This window comes from Bombus pyrosoma, linkage group LG11, assembly GCF_014825855.1.
Source record: "Bombus pyrosoma isolate SC7728 linkage group LG11, ASM1482585v1, whole genome shotgun sequence".
In the NCBI taxonomy this organism is placed as follows: Eukaryota; Metazoa; Arthropoda; class Insecta; order Hymenoptera; family Apidae; genus Bombus; species Bombus pyrosoma.
The window spans coordinates 4,424,966-4,441,116 of record NC_057780.1 but is presented as its reverse complement, the minus strand read 5'-3'; the positions used below and the strand labels follow the sequence as shown (position 1 = coordinate 4,441,116).

Sequence of the window (16,151 nt, the reverse complement as noted above, 5' to 3'; positions counted from 1 at the left end):
ATTTCAGGCGTGTTTCTTCAAATTGCATCTCGATTTAATTACAGTATATAGAAATTCCTTCGGACTAAAATTTTTCGAATGCACAAGTTCATGCGTGAAGTTCATGAAAGTTTACGAAAGATTTCTGGATATAAGTGTAATTGCTCGTAAAAATTGCAGAGAAAAATTTGCATTTGGAGGAAATTTTATTGACGTTAGAAGAGCTCAACTTTGTTTCGTCAAATTTATAAAATTTGTAGATTTGTATCAGAAAATAGACCAAGAATTATTAACGCTGTTTTAAAAGTTTAAAAATAAGAAAACAAAGGAACCTAGTTCTTTAAAGTGCCAAGAAAAGAATGATAAAATGCAAGACAAATTATTTGGATATATGAATTTTAAAAAAAAATTATTCGACAAGTTAGTAAGAGATTATTCGAAAAGAAATGTAGCTGTTGAGTAATCAAAAGACGGTCACCGAATGTTAATTATGTTAGGGTTCTAAATTAATTGGTAAGATATAACGGTAATGAGAATAATACAATGTATCCTAAGATTCATTCATAAGAACAAAACATTTCCGTTTGGTAGATCGTACAAGACCTTTTCACAGTATTGTGTTTCAAAAGATAATCTCCTATTTTCATGATTAGATCGCATTTAAGGTTTCTTTGCTGCGATGATACTTGGCACACGGACATTTTTAAATTATGCGTGGTTTCTTAATAGGCCATAAGGCAGAAAATTGATTATATGCGCCATGTCGCATGGATATTAAAGTGAAAAAGTTGCTAATGATCGATCGTTTTCTCGCTGTTCCAATGTGATACGCAACGACTTGTTTAATTAAACGAGAAATTAATTACACTTCGCAGTTTCCGCTGTTATAGAAGCTGCGATTTCTTACGCGATACATTATTTACGAATTTTAGTTACTTCAAACATTTGTTACATATAACGCTAAAAATAATAAATCCATACCTGTACAATTGAATTACCAAAACGTATTACAAAAGTCGAGTATAAAACGTAAAATACAAATAAAACCATCGGGCAAGAACCCAACTCCAGTTGTGCAAAAGCAAGATCGTCGAACGTGTAATCTCGTTAGTATTGGAAGTAGCGATGGACTCAAGTTTGTCGCAAGCATATTAGCCAACTAGATACGAATTCTGTATAAATATCTCGAGAGAAATAAAAGGAAGGTACTCTGGTACTCTTAAATGTGATCAAGCATTGGTCGAATAGGTTCGAAACTTTACGAACATCTCGACAGAAATTCTCTATTCCGCTATAGTAATTTCCTGTATAATCTAGTTACTATACTATACTTGGTCAATAATTGATCATATTCGCCTTGCAGAGGCATACGTAGGATATATAATACTTTTTTCACTCTGGTGACTCGACTAGGGCTTGCAAGAATATCGATTCATTCTAATATCGAAATAAATAGATAGACGTAGATAGATTTTCGAAACATTCAGATACAACGAACGAACGAACTATTATATGTTATGAGTAAGTATACGAACCCTGTGAAGTGAACTTTGGGTATCGGATTTGATTCGGATTTATCACACGTTGAATTTGATGCCATCGCTAGTTTGGAAGGCGCGGAGACGTTAATAAGCGAGCGAGAAGAGCACGCGCTGACTAGCGAACGCAAAATTTCGCGGGGATAGTGTTAATCGTAGACAGAGTTACGAGACGAAAGCGCATCTCGTCGCGGGATAGACGTATCACGAAAGAAATCGTGAAACTGGTCCCATTAGAGTTCCGAATGTGTATCGTAGATTTCCACGCGGTCCGCGTCCGGCCGTACCGAACGCCTAAGATCCACTTAACATTTACGATAATTAGTAGGATTCCACGATGCTAATGGCCGGTCGTTCTCGTAAGACGATCGTCTATGTGTGTGTACGCGTGTTGGTGGAACTGGCTGCCTGGAAACAACTTGGTGTTACTCGTCCAGCGTGCCATCGTTTGCCAGGAATTATCTTAATCTTCCGTGAGCTGGCGTGGTATGCAAGGGTTTCGTTTTTCGTCGGTCGCATCGGTTTGTCCCTCTTTCACCCTCGTGCTATTTTGCTTCATCTTCCTTTAGCTTCCTCCTCCGCGTTACCTCTGAATGAGATTATTAATTGACTTTATTTCGGACACCCTGTTCGATGCTATCTCCGAAGGTTGTCGGATGTAGAGGAACGAGGGCTTCGAGGGATTGGTCTCGTCGATCGCTTGAATGAAAAGGAGAGCTACGATTCTGATTCCTACAGCTTTTTTGTTTGCGGTTGTGGTTGGATTTACCGTCACATATGGGAGAGTCTTTGTACGTCTATTTGAAGAATTATTTTTATTTAAGTAAATGATATATGAGACACCTGGAACCAAAGGGATGCTGTGACATTTTTCTGATATCGAGGATACTGATCTTGAAATTCAAACGTTAAAACAATTCCAAAAGGTAGAGTCTCTGCGAAAATTAAGTTATATACTCGATGCTTGATTATAGCAAGAACTTGGCAGTGAATTTTTGTTAGCCTTTAAACGGTACTTTTACGCAACGTTGAATCGCTGGAATTATCTACAGCATGACGTTTAACGATTAAATTAACCATTTCTGTTGTTGATTCAAAAATCTCACAAATGTCACTTGCATTCCTTTGCTTCTATGTGCTTCGTGTAATATCGTTTAATAATATGTTTATCAGAATATAAAGCTATCGTGAAAGAGTTAATGTTTTCGGCACAGGACGCAGTAATTTTGCAGGAAAATTTTCCAACGTTTGATCTTCATGAAAATAATCTTTTTATACAGAGTGTCTGTATTTATTGCAATTACAAAGACTGTCAATAAAGTATTCTTATAAAAGATTTTTGACGGGGGATATAATGTAGTATAAAGAAAGAAAATCAAGTTCATTTGTTAAGATAGACACACATTTTGATTGATAATACGATATCGTTTGTAACGAATTGAATGATGTGCTAACGAGCCATTTATCTTATCATTTCGGATTATTCTCGTTACATTACAATGTACAGTTCTTTTTCATACAAATTACCTACTATTCTAGCCGATAATTGCAAGATATAATCATTGAGCCTCTCAGTTAAAGGCACTTTACAAGACATTGAATGGACCCGGTAATGTATATATGCATTTACCTTTCCAGGAATGCGAAGAAATATTCAAGAGTATTCAATAACACGGGATAGAGTTACCTCATTATGCAAATGCTTATACGAAATGTTAAAAAATTCATTCCAATTTAATACAAATTGGAAGTAATCGCGTGTTTGCCACTTTTCACTTATCAGAGAGATCTGTTTCAATAAACATTAAGAAGTAAATATTCTTAATATTTGAATAAAAGACAGGTCGAAGCGTTCAGGTGAAATTTACAAATATAGAAATCTTACGTTCATTCAAAATCTATTTAATTCCATCAAACTTTTTTAAATTTAACTTTTTTTTTTTTTGTTGACCTTTGAGAAAATTATTTTCTATTAATTGTCAAGAGTAGAGGGTTAATCTATAACAAATATATTCTGTTTTCAAAATAACTGCAAGAAAATTCGCTAACGATATGAACTTAGTCGTAAAAAATACGAAAAATTCGCGAAAACTAAAACTCCACTGAAAAGCAAGTTCATTGAGAAATATCATCTCCTCTACGCGACATCTGCCTATTTATTCGTAGTAAGAGACAAAGCAACAAAGATTTGTAACGTCATCCTGTCGCGTAGTCGAACGTTACAGTTAGATAAACAACGTTTAGAAAAAGCAGAAACACCAAGAGTACGTGGCTTTCGGCTTGTTGTTATCAGGATTTCGTTGAAACGTCCCCTACCCCTGTGAATTCTTGCGCAGATACCTTTAACCTTTGCAAATTTGATGCTCTTTGGTTAGTCGGCTCTTGACAGCGAATCACTTAGTACCATTAATCGCGTTATTTTCTTCTTTTTTTTTCTTTTTTTTTTTTTTGTTCACGTATGCACATGTATCGTGTGATCTTTCGACTTTCGTTGTGCCAGTGTCGTAATGTTTGCCCACATTGAGTAAAAGTAAATTTCAGTGTACGTGAGAATGGATTTCAAATTGCTTCGCCACGATCTCTCAAGGTAAATTTATTTATTACGTTGCTTTTATTATTATTCTTCAAACAAGAGGCAATACGTGTATTAAAATCTCAATTCAGCGTAGATTCGTTGCATAAACAATTAATTATTTATGACTTAGATGCCTTGCCAGATAAAAATTCTTCGATAGTTTCGCAATATTTGATTTTCATCTTCGCTGTCATTTTCGTGGAACGAAATTCGTGTCGCGGCTTTCCTCCGTATTCGAATTTCTTATCTTTCGGAAGGTATGGGATCCCGGCAACGGGAGAAGTTGTTGGCTGGCTTCGTATAAAGGAGCATCGTAAGATACAAGGTTTAGGAGGCTCGAAATTAGGAAGCTCCGAAGTTTTGACACTTCGAGGTTCCAATAATTTAAGGCCTTTAAACTTGGCTGTCTCAGAATCTCCGGCCTTTGACGCTTCGAAACTTCGAACCACTCGCCAGCCTACCCTTCTTATTAACATTCTATCAGCTTTACAGTTTATAAAACGTTCTCTTTTTGTTTCCTTTAATGGACGTTTCCATTCTTTCGATATTACGCTGTATTTCAATTTTTTTTTTTTGCAGTAATTTACGTACAACTGCATTAATTACTACTCTTTATACTTGAATTGTTTCTATGCAAACTGAAATTTTGTTAAGAGGAGATTCTCGCGAGAGTTAGGTTTTGCGTTAAAATGTATTAAACTCGCGAAGATGTGAACGTAAATATATCGCTGATATTTAACTCTTTCGTTCGTTTCATGCACTTGAATAAATAAATAATTGTAATGGAATGTACGTTTATAGTTGATACAGAGTACGAATGTTTCAACTTAGAAATTTAATCGTACCATAATTATCGGTTAGAAATTATCAGAAGCCTTCGTATAAATATACGATACGATCAATGAAGTAGGAGAAACAGAAGTCTGTACTCTGATTCATCCATTTCACACCAAAATATTAATTTATAATTTCTAGAATCATAAAAATTGTCTCGATAATAAAATCCTCCGAACTACAACACGCACCTTATAAATTTTCAAGTATTATCACTTTAGTAACCTATTATACGTATCGAAGAGTCGTGGTAATGAATCGTACATCAAAATCTAACGATGTTCATTCAGGAAAAGACACGAACAACATTATCGCTTTGTCACAGTATCCATTTCTCTATGTAGATGCTTCCGTGTCACCGACAACGAAAACTATTAGCACCGACATGATGTTCCCAAATATTTACGACTTGGACTCGGCGATACCGAGTGAACATTCACCTTTACAACCATGACCATATCATGATTCATGATATCTAGAATTTAATCATCGAAACGAAGAAAAGAACACGCGTTTTCCCATTGAAGCTCGTTCGAGAAGCTCGTGGAACGATCTGGCAGTTCGTCTGGCCACGTTTAAGATCCACTGAACGTTCAACGATGATTAGTAAAAATTCGCGATGTCTAATGATCGGTCGGCGTGTACCTACTACTACGTGACACGTTGTACAGTGCACAAAATCAAGCATAGAAGCTGCCTGCTCTCCTGTTGCCCGATTATTAAGCGGATATTAACAGTGGTGCGTGATCTTCCTTATCTTTGCGATCCGTTCCTAATCGAACTGCTTTTCTCAATTAGAATGTCCTATTTAACGTTGTTTTTAGTTTACAAGATATGCCAAAATATTCCAAGTTTCCTACGTTTCTTATCGTTTAAGTAGAACTACGAAGCCGTACGCGCCTTTTAGATAAGTTTCGGATAAGTTCTCGGTCAGCTTTAAATCGGTTTTAAAGGTAAAGATCGTTTCGTTAAGTCTTTCTTGCGCACTTGCAGGAAGTGATTAGTATTCGTTAACGTTCGTTGTTAGATACGCTTGCATCGGTCTAGACCGGTTTTGGCTATGATGGAAGAGGTTCTTACTTGGAATTGCTCTCGAATGGGCTTGAAGGATGTTCAATTTTGTCTACAAACTGTGTTGCTGATTACCGATGTGGTATCTAGCTGGTTTAGGTATTTAGTATATCTTAAATGGAATTACATATTGCTAGAGAGAAGAGAAAATGACTGGAAGCTTGTTTTTAAGAAATATTTACTTTGTATCTCGTTTTCCAGCGATAGTCTAATTTAGAAATGGTCGGATGTGCAGTAAAGAATTGTATAGTACGTTAATAGTTGAAAATTGGTAGGATTGTATGCTATTGAATTTGATGGACAAAACTTTCTTCCGATCGTATAATAATCTTCGCAAAATTTGATTTACTGTCATTATAATTAGGAACAGGTTTCTTCGTTAGAGTAAATGTCAAACGCCGGAAGAATTCTATTTACTTCGGTCCGGTACTAAATAAGTATCGCTTAATTCCTCTTGTTATAAACGGAATTAGTGGAAATCAATACAAGTATATCTGTGGAAAGATCGATGTTACGGAATGTTAATGGTTCCTTCGGGGTTTAGTTAAATATCTTCTAATATCATCCGCAAGTATCAAAGCCATAGAACCTTCAAAGTATATTTGTTTGCCTCTAACATATCTTATAAAGCAACATACGTTACGTACACATTTAAAAAGAATCTGAAAGATATACGACGAATTTTTCCAATAAATATTCTTAGATGAGGTATATATCTTCGAAAAATTACTATTCGAAGAGATTATTTCTTCTCCATTAGAAAACTTTCAAAGAAACGTTTCATAAATTACCATCCACCATCAAACAACGTAAAACTACCTTGAACTGGCGGAGCAACTCGAGAAGCAAACCTCGGATCAGACCGCAGTTTCATGTCGCGTTACCTGTTACGATCATTCGTTCCCTAGCCAGCTGCGTGAATATAATGGTTTTCACGTTATCCTCGAAATTCCGTTTATTCCGCCAAGATTTATCGTTACTTTCTCCGACCTCTTTCTGACCTCTTTCTGTCTCGAATTAACATATTAGCGATCAACAAATTGACGTCTGTCTATAAGATCGTCATTCTGCAGTTTTCGTAAATCATGCCTGATAGGTAATATAAAGCGTTTTATCAAATTTATTTCATTGCCATAGTGAAATTTCGCGATTTCTTTGACCCTGATGCGCATTTCTCTCCGCACGGGATATGTATTCACGGATGATCAGCGAGCTGTACGTGGATTCAGGGAGGACCGGTTTTTTCAAACTTGATAAGAGGATGACGTGAGAAACTCTAATGCCCGATATGTGGCCGTACGATTTCGTTCGGGCCAGGCGAAGGGAGACAGGTGATTGGCGAAAGGAAGAGGTAGGATAATGGTCGGGGCCAGGATGGAACAAGAGAGAAGGCCAGCCGATTGTACGGACCGCCTCGAGGATAGAGCGGAGACGAGATCGTTTGTATGCGCCATTCCTCTTCCCTGGACCAGTTTTCGTGCAGGTACCCTAAAGCTATACGACCCTGGCGGAATACTTCAAGGGTTTGGATCTGCTTCCTACAAGATCGGACTTGTTCTTCGTTGTCATACCGTAGCCGCAGATTAATCTGCCGCGTTCTTTCTCGCCAGATAGAGGTGCTTCGATGAATTTTTAGCTTCGTTAAAGTTTCGTTGCTTCGAATACTCTCTTTCTTTCAAAAATAAAATTCCTTATCGTGGTCAATTTGTAACATATGTAGGAACGATCGAAGGAAATATCGATTATAATATGTATTATCGATTATATAATTGGTTATAACTGACCATGATATAATATCAGGTCTGTTCGAAAAATTCGTAGCGGAATTTAACCGGAGTTAAACTTTACGTAATCTACGACTTTGCGAGTCTTTTCTTGAAAAATTGAAAGTCTTGCCTGTTACTTCGCCCGCATCATACAGTGGCTACAGAAATATTTATTTTTTTAACAAAGCGCTATTTATCAGCTTCTATTTCGTTTACATAATACTTACCGGACTTTCTTTTAGTCGCATGATCGTAGTACTAACTGGTACGAAGTTTAACGTACTAGATTGTCCAAAAAGTATCTTTCTTTCTCAAACGTGTTCTTTTAACAACAGCGCACCTTCATACAAACGTGAAACCAAGTGCGTGAAATGTCGCGGTGTTTATCTCAACAGAGCAAAATGAATGGCACGTAATTCGATAAAATAATATAAAACGAAAAAACGTTGTGCGCCTATTATTTCCTCATAAAACGAAAGAAACTTTTCGGACAACCTAATACATACTTAGAGTCAATTAATTAGTATGTAAGTGCTATAATAACTACAATGGTGTACAAATCCTTTTGCAATCATTATGCGTGTCTTACAATGTAAAACGCTAAATGAAGTAAAAGTTTTTAGAGTTTTTCAATAAATATAACGAGTAGGTGTCCTAATGCTTTGGCTGGTAGTATACGCGTACACATTGGATTAAATAACGAACGTAGGCCATAATTTAAATATTTTTGCGCTGCCTGGAAAGAGTATCGCGTTAAATGCAACTATCTTAGAACGTGCCTCTATACTGGCGCGCCCTCGTAACAGATATTTCTTGAAATTTATTGTCAATTATTCCGCTGATACGTAGCCGCGTGTGTGGTAGCTTAACTCGCAAAGATAAACGCTGGTACATTCACTTTTGTGATTCAGTATTGTCGTTATTCGCCCCTTTCTAACAGGAGAATGACTCGTAGTCGAGATCAGTTCGTTGGCAGGTGAAACGTTTTAAATACAGAGAAAAAAAATGTAAGCCGACAAAGAGACACCGCATCTTTGAAAGTTTTTACGGCATTTCGAAAGGACCTGGACGAATACTCGAGTGCACTCTGCTTGTTTGATCGTTATGAACGTCGCTTAAAAGTCTGTGTATGCACGCGGGCAACGTTTACCCTCGGTTTCATGCGAAATAAATGTTTCGTACCCTCGTTATATCGTGAGAGATACGCGTGAAACATCTATTTATCTTGGTAAAATTATCACTCATTCGTATTATACCATTCATGGAAATATTAATTTTTTGTAAACAAACATCTTTTCACACAGCCAAACTACGTATCATTCACGTTCGAATCCAATTTGTTTACGGTTATAGGCCTTCAGAAAATCTAGAAAATATTTCGGACTATCTATCGTCGCATCGATTACATCGTACGATCGTTCAAAATGTATTTTAGAAATCGATTGAAATAGGAATCGATTACTGAACAGAATAATAAATTATAACGTACGAACGTTATATAAATTGTTTTTAACAATTGGGCATCTGCAAATAACGTCTACGTTGAATTAAATTGCTGTAATAACGAGAAAAGAAGAAAAGAAAATGTATCTACGGTAAGAGACAAAATTGGGTAAAACTTGACCGTTCGCTTCCGATAGAAACAGGATTGAGTTGCTAAATAAGGGAATCCGTTAGAGGCAAGGGACAAAGAGGGTCTCGTAAAAGTTCCATCCAATTGGAAACGGACTTTCAGAATTCGTTGCTGGCTAGAAATAGTATCTAACCGATCGGTACGGCGTCTTTGAAGCCAGGCTAGTTGTGTTGGATGAATATTAAAATTTCCAAAGGGGTATATCTTAACGGTATTGCGTTTGACCTAGTCATTCTAGGAAGTTGCGAATTATATCGCAACATCCTTTTACTCTACGAGGCACATCCTTTCGGATGTCCTGAATATTTCGTGATCTACATGATCAAGCGTATTCCACCGACTCTCTGAGTACGCCTAAATAATTCTAACATCGCCGCAATTGAAGTCAATCGACGTGCCGCTATGCGGCCTGCGTTTTCTACTGATTAAGTATTCCATGTGGACCCTTTCCTTTGCTGATTTATTGACCCTTCACGATCGAACTTTGGCAAGTGGCACGCCACCTTTATAAAGGATTCCCCGCCTCTTTCAGAACGATCCGCGCCGGCAACTTGCTTTGTTTTATGCATATTCCGCCAATGATTATATACTCGAGCGTCGAATCCTCGAAAGGGTTTGAACAGGTCGCAGAAGGCTCTAATTGCTCGTCAATTTCGATGTTAATGAAGACATAAAAAATTTCAAGGTTGGAATTTGAAACTGAGAATTTGCGATTTCAAATTTAGAGTTTTTAATTTGAAATGAAAAGATTGAAAGATTAAAAAATTAAAAAATTTGAAATCCGTGTATTTGGAAAGTTTGGAATTCAAAATTTGCAACTCGTGAAGTTTAATGCTGATAGAAGCCCCGGAGTATGCGTAAATTCCATTAAAATATCTTCAACGAAATAAAATTAAAATTGTAGATCTACATTGGTACAAGGATATAATAATTTACTTTGCGATATCGCAGAATGTCCAAGATAGATTCAATGAACGTAAGAATTTTTGAAAAATATATTCATTCATTTCTCATAAATTCTCGTTTGTTCGAGTATTATTAAAAACCCTTCTTTATTTAATTTCCATAAGGGACGAAACTTTTGAAAGGTTCTACTTGTAAACTGAAAGTGCTATTAAAACGAGGTCGCTATTTATGTCGCGAGGTATTGAAATTTTAAGCAAACGAGTTTTTCCCTTCGAATCGACGATTTACATTAAGAGCTTCTATTGACACGAGTGTCTTCGAGAGATAATGCAAATTAGTGAATACAATGTGCACGATCCGGATGTAGTACTCATGAATAATAATCTACCCTGTATTACAAACTTCCAGAACCGTGTATTTCGATTCGTTTCATCAACGAAATGCGTAACACTTACGTATATCATATTCTCGTCCATGGTTTCTAAATCTATCATTCATTTGGCCATTAAGTGGGCCAATTAAAATTAATTAAAGTCACGGTTAAATGAAACTTAAGAGTCAGAGATTAGATCTATTTTATCGTTAACGTTCGTTTGATGTCGCGAAGGCTCCTGATTACTTTTAATCGCGAATAGAAAACTTCTATCGAATTTCAAATCACATCTTGTATTTTTACCTTCGACGTATGGAAATTTTGTATCGCGAACTCGTCGAAATATTTCTTTAAATTCTTCGATATTTTATTAAATACTTGTTTCTCTTTTTTCTACAAAAGATTTTTCTCATTTCCCTCACTTTCATTTTTCTCCACTGTACATTTGCAGATATCGACGCAAACTATTTTTATATACAGCGCGTTAACAAACTAGAAGCTATATTTTAGAATCTTCAATAAATGCAATAAAGTGAAAATAATGAGAATGCAAACGTAAAAGTAAATAGTAATAAGGAACTTTATGACATAAAATAGGACAGTGGAAATCGAGTACAGAGTATAAGGAAGAGGCATCGAAGCCGTAGTTATTTTTACTATACACGAGATATTGATCCCTTTCTCCGAATATAATTTACCTTAAGAGGAGATAATATTTTTCTTACGAATCGGATCCAATAAAAATCAAAGTGTTCGCTGTCAGATACAATTCGTTCGAAAGTGCTAAAGCAGAAAAGGGTGTAGCACCAGTGTGCGCCTTACCTCGTTCGTGGTCCCCCGAGTGAAAGCGAAATTTGCGTTCACCGAGCTTTCTTTCGTAATTTGTTCGGCCCGTGACTGATGAAAATATTAACACCCGCTTACAGAAAGATACTTTCGAAACACTTTGCGTGTCTTTGAAATATCCAGAAAGAATATATTCTGAACATATTTCCTATAAATGTTCAATAAAAGAATTAAGCTAACTGGGCTGTGTTTCAAACGAAGTTCCTCGTGTTCTATCGTTAATCGACCAAACTTCATAATCAAACCGTTAGACAGACTCGAAAGCATCTCACCCTCAGATCCACTCGTAATTCATTCTAATTTCACTCAAAGAGTCGAGAGCCTAGCTGAATTACGATCACCATTACCAGACGATACTTGAAGGCATCTCGATCTATTCGTACGCGCGCGATAGGATTCCGATCGATTACGCATCGGATGTAATTGACCCGCGATTCGCTGGCCACTCGGATAATTGCGGCCTCGGTTACTCTCGGAGGTCTGCATAGCGATACCGGTAAATCACGCAACGCGCGATTTTCATCCATCGAGCGCCGAGTTAGATCGTCACGTTGGATTTCACTGCTTCGCTCCTAATTTGTCGATCGTTTCCTTCGCTCCTGCGTTCGTTTTCTTTCTTCTGTTTTTGCGTTTCTATCGTTCCTTTCCCCCGTTTCTGTATACCTCCTGCTCCTTTCCTCCGCTTCTTTTCTCTCCTTCTGCATCTCTTCGCTTCTTTCCTCAGCGTCTATGTTCGAAGCTGTCTCTTTCCGGCGTTAGACTCGCGACCTTGAGTCTGGGAAACAATCAAAGCGTTCCCGGCCAATGTCTATTTGCGGTGGCTCGAGTCGAGCTCGTCTGCAGCCGACCGTCTGGATGCGTCGCGAACTCTTCCCGAGAAGGGAATTTCCTCTTCACCTTCTAGGATTCCTCGGTGAGACCGATCGGGAGTGATGAATGACCGAGAGCTGAATGACGTTTCGTGTCGAGACGGATTTCGACACTGGGCGTACGGTTAATTAATCATGCAGCTTCGATGGTTTTTCGCGTTATGTAACACGACCAGACCGGCAAGGCACGCGAGTCTAGCAAATACGTACGCAGATCGGTTTGACTGGCTGGAATTAGGTTGCCGGTAACCTCCTCGTCGACGAAGACCAGTTAAGCAGCCGCTTGAAGTTTCTCATCTTTTGCATTGATTATTTATTGGTCGGGAAAGTGTTTGATTTTATTAAATACGGTTAACATGGTTGGTATTCTAGTTAGGGGTAGGATGAATTCACGTGTATATGTGATATATATTAATATGTTATTACATTGTAGGCAGATCGACTATAATTCACGTGTTTACGTGTATGTATATGTTGTCGTTAACAGTTAGTGATTGTTTCCTGATTGATTTCTCGTCGAAACTGAGGAGTGAATAATTTGGTTTTAAGGTAACGAGAATTAAACGAGGTGGTTATATATTGAAGATTATTAACTTTGTTTGTTCGAGAAGACGAGGATTACGTAAGAGGCCAATGTTCTTTCGTGTACGTTAAATATTTATATTTATTAATCTTGCAATGCAACTACTTTGCAGGATTTTTATTCGTGTTTGCGTTTATATTAGTATACCGTGGATAATTTGTCTGAAGAAATATTCTTTCTCGTTAAGAAGCGAATTGCTAATTTAGAGATACTGTTACCGATGTTGCTGTTTGTCCAAATCCAGCATTGTACGTGGATGGTCTAAATGAAAAGGCAATAACGAGTTCATGGATTATTGAATGTTGTTGAGTAATTCGTGACATAAATTCATTTATTACGTTATTATATGTATATCTCTATGTGCAAAAGAAATCTTTTGTTTCATTAGCATTTTTTATAGAATTTTCGTAAATCTCAATACAAATATTTTATTTTACATTCCAAAGTTATCGATTATCTATAATAATTTATTAAACAATAATGAGAATTATCGACGAGTATACCACATTACCATTGCCAACGACATATATTTTATTAAGCATAGCTGAATAACCAATAAGAGTCGAAGAAACAAAGAGTAAAGAATCATTTAAAACGTCGAGATACAACAATATTGATTAGTATGGAACAGATACTAATTCTGTTAATAAAAGGGAGCGGTCGTTGCTCGATTTCTCTCCTTGAACCGTGCCGGTATCTCGTCCACGTGTTACTCGGCATCTTCTACTTTCTTTTTCCGTTTGTTTTATCATTACGCCTTCCGACGAAGCAGCACATAAGTATAAACAAACTTCCGACAGGAACATTTGCTTGTCTACGCATCAATCGGTTCTTTTTTTGAATATCAAACCGTTCCTATTATCGCTAAGAATCTCGTTCCGCATGCTTCCTTTTTCTTTGCCATAGCTTTGCCAAAGCTTCTTTCGTCTTTCATAATATTTTCCAGTTTGCCGCTCTAAACAATCGTTTTTCTTTTATTCCTATCAGTATGGAAAAATTCAATATAATATTTGGTGTAAAGAAGCGTATTAAAAATTGCAGAATCAGAGAAATGTCGATGAATAAATGTACGTAGCTATCACGTTCGCTATAAAATTTCTTGTCATTAAAAATTCTTGATAACATTTCGAGAAACCGTACGGAATTTTTTACAGTAATATAACATTTCGTTTTCAGAAAGTAACAGCTTCCTCGAACTTCATTTTTCATTCTTATCCCGTTCCTCGAAGTACGTTTTTTCCTTCAATCAGGAAGTTTTATTACTCGCAATGATCCATGCAACACGCTTATCTCGTGATCGCTGATCCTCGATGACGATGGAAAATAGCTCTCTCCAAGACATTTACTTGTTGGATAAATATTTGAAATGATTACATGTCATCGTTACTTGCGTTTACGCCTGCAATAAATTTGATTTATGCGTGTAGTTGTCGTCGCATATAGTTACGGAAATTGTCGTTTTTCTTCTTGGCAACGCGGCGTGATCTTCAAATGGAACTTCCGTTTGCGTTACTTGCTTTGAAGAATTCTGCAGCAAGATTCGGTCCAATAAGACGTTGATGAAAAAGGTTAATGAAGGTTGAAGACATGGTTACTCAAGTTACCCAGGCGCAAACCGTAACGTCGAAAACCTGTTTGTTCGGTCAGTGATAGCGTAACTTAACGGAACATCGTGGACATAAAGTATACAATTTTTGCGTTGCAAAAATATTCAGACCATCCGACAGTATCGAAGATGATGTCCTTTGTGAAATCGCGTAGAAAAATTTCTTTAAATTTCTTTACTATCAGGTGGTGGTGCATACGACATATTTTTTCCAAGAAAACTTTAATCACACGGTGTCCTTTGTGAAATCGCGTAGAAAAATTTCTTTAAATTTCATTACTATCAGGTGGTGGTGCATACGACATATTTTTTCCAAGAAAACTTTAATCACACGGTATGTTTTATCGAAACATAAATTCATGTGTACGTTTTTATATATTTTTGTATATTTATCGAGACTGTTAAAAAGAAGCGCTTCCGGAATTTCAAAATACTTGAAACGAAATTAATACAGTTTCGTCATCTCCACTTCTTTTTAAAATAGCTGGCCTTTTAACTTCACTTTTGAAATATTATCTAAATAGGATACGAGATGTCCTTCAAATTCTCTAAATGCTAAATTCACGTTTCCACCAACTTTCATGCAGCATTTTACAAAGTTATGTACCTTTATCGTAAATCTTCTTATCACTAAACACAATATAAATGATTTATAGCAAATTTCTTCATTCACGGTAGAATTCAAAGAATTTTTATTTGAATAGCAGACTGTTCTGTCGTGGTCGAGCAATGCAAGAAAATTTCGGAACCATTAAAGAAGAAGATAATCTCGCTATTATGCGCGTTTATTCTATCATGCTGTAATCATTGTAGCCTCAAGTCTCCGTGAACTTTGTACACGTTAGAGCTGGCTCTTAATAGTTAACTTTGAATGAAATAGAATTATCTACGTAGTAGTGCCAAGGCTACAAATACCGTCTGTGTGCTTCCATCGAGCGACGAACCTGCTTTTCATTCTCATTGCTTTCGCATACCTCGTGGTGGGGAAAGGTAAAAAGGAAGGAACAGGGCGGTCGTTTCGTGTGCCGAATGAGTTGGTCAATCATCATCGAAACGCGACGAAAATGCTTCGAGTTCTCTCCAATTTCAGTTATGGCAAAGGTGTTTTTAGCGACACGAAAGGTTGCGCGCTTTAATGGCGCGGATGGAATTTATTTCAGCAGTTTCGTTAATTAACGAACGCGTCGAAACGTGTAGCGAACGCGAGTATTGTATCGTATTTTATGCGACCGTGATCGCGGGCAGAATTAAAATATCACAAACGTCCGGTATGATAAAAATCGATAATGAACCAGCACGATTGTTTCGGTACGAAAAAAAAATCGCGATGGAGTACGATGAAAGCGGTGAGATTTTTTTTTCTGCGTTCACCGATGCAGGCTCGACGTAATTAACGGGGAAAAAGATTTCGCCGAGGCCTATGTTTTCAGTTGCTTTCCGTTTAATTGATACTTCATTGCTTTTTGGTTGGACAACGAGGTGAAACTCGCCTTCCATATAATCGGTCTTCCAGTTGACAAACGAATGCGACTGTAAGGGGTCGATTTCGTTTTCCGGCAATTTAAATAAATG

General features: G+C 37.1%; 1 protein-coding gene across 5 annotated transcripts in view; it reads left to right on the top strand.

Moving 5' to 3' along the window:
- Positions 1-16,151, top strand: part of LOC122572971 (tRNA dimethylallyltransferase) — a 116,463-nt gene that overhangs the window by 15,864 nt on the left and 84,448 nt on the right. Inside the window, exon 1 of one of the 5 annotated variants that reach the window (XM_043738762.1) lies at positions 3,969-4,104. The exons of the other annotated variants lie outside the window; for them this stretch is intronic. The gene's annotated coding sequence lies outside the window, so the exon portion shown is untranslated. Of the gene's footprint in view, positions 1-3,968; positions 4,105-16,151 lie in introns of those variants that run through there. 5 annotated transcript variants of the gene reach the window in all.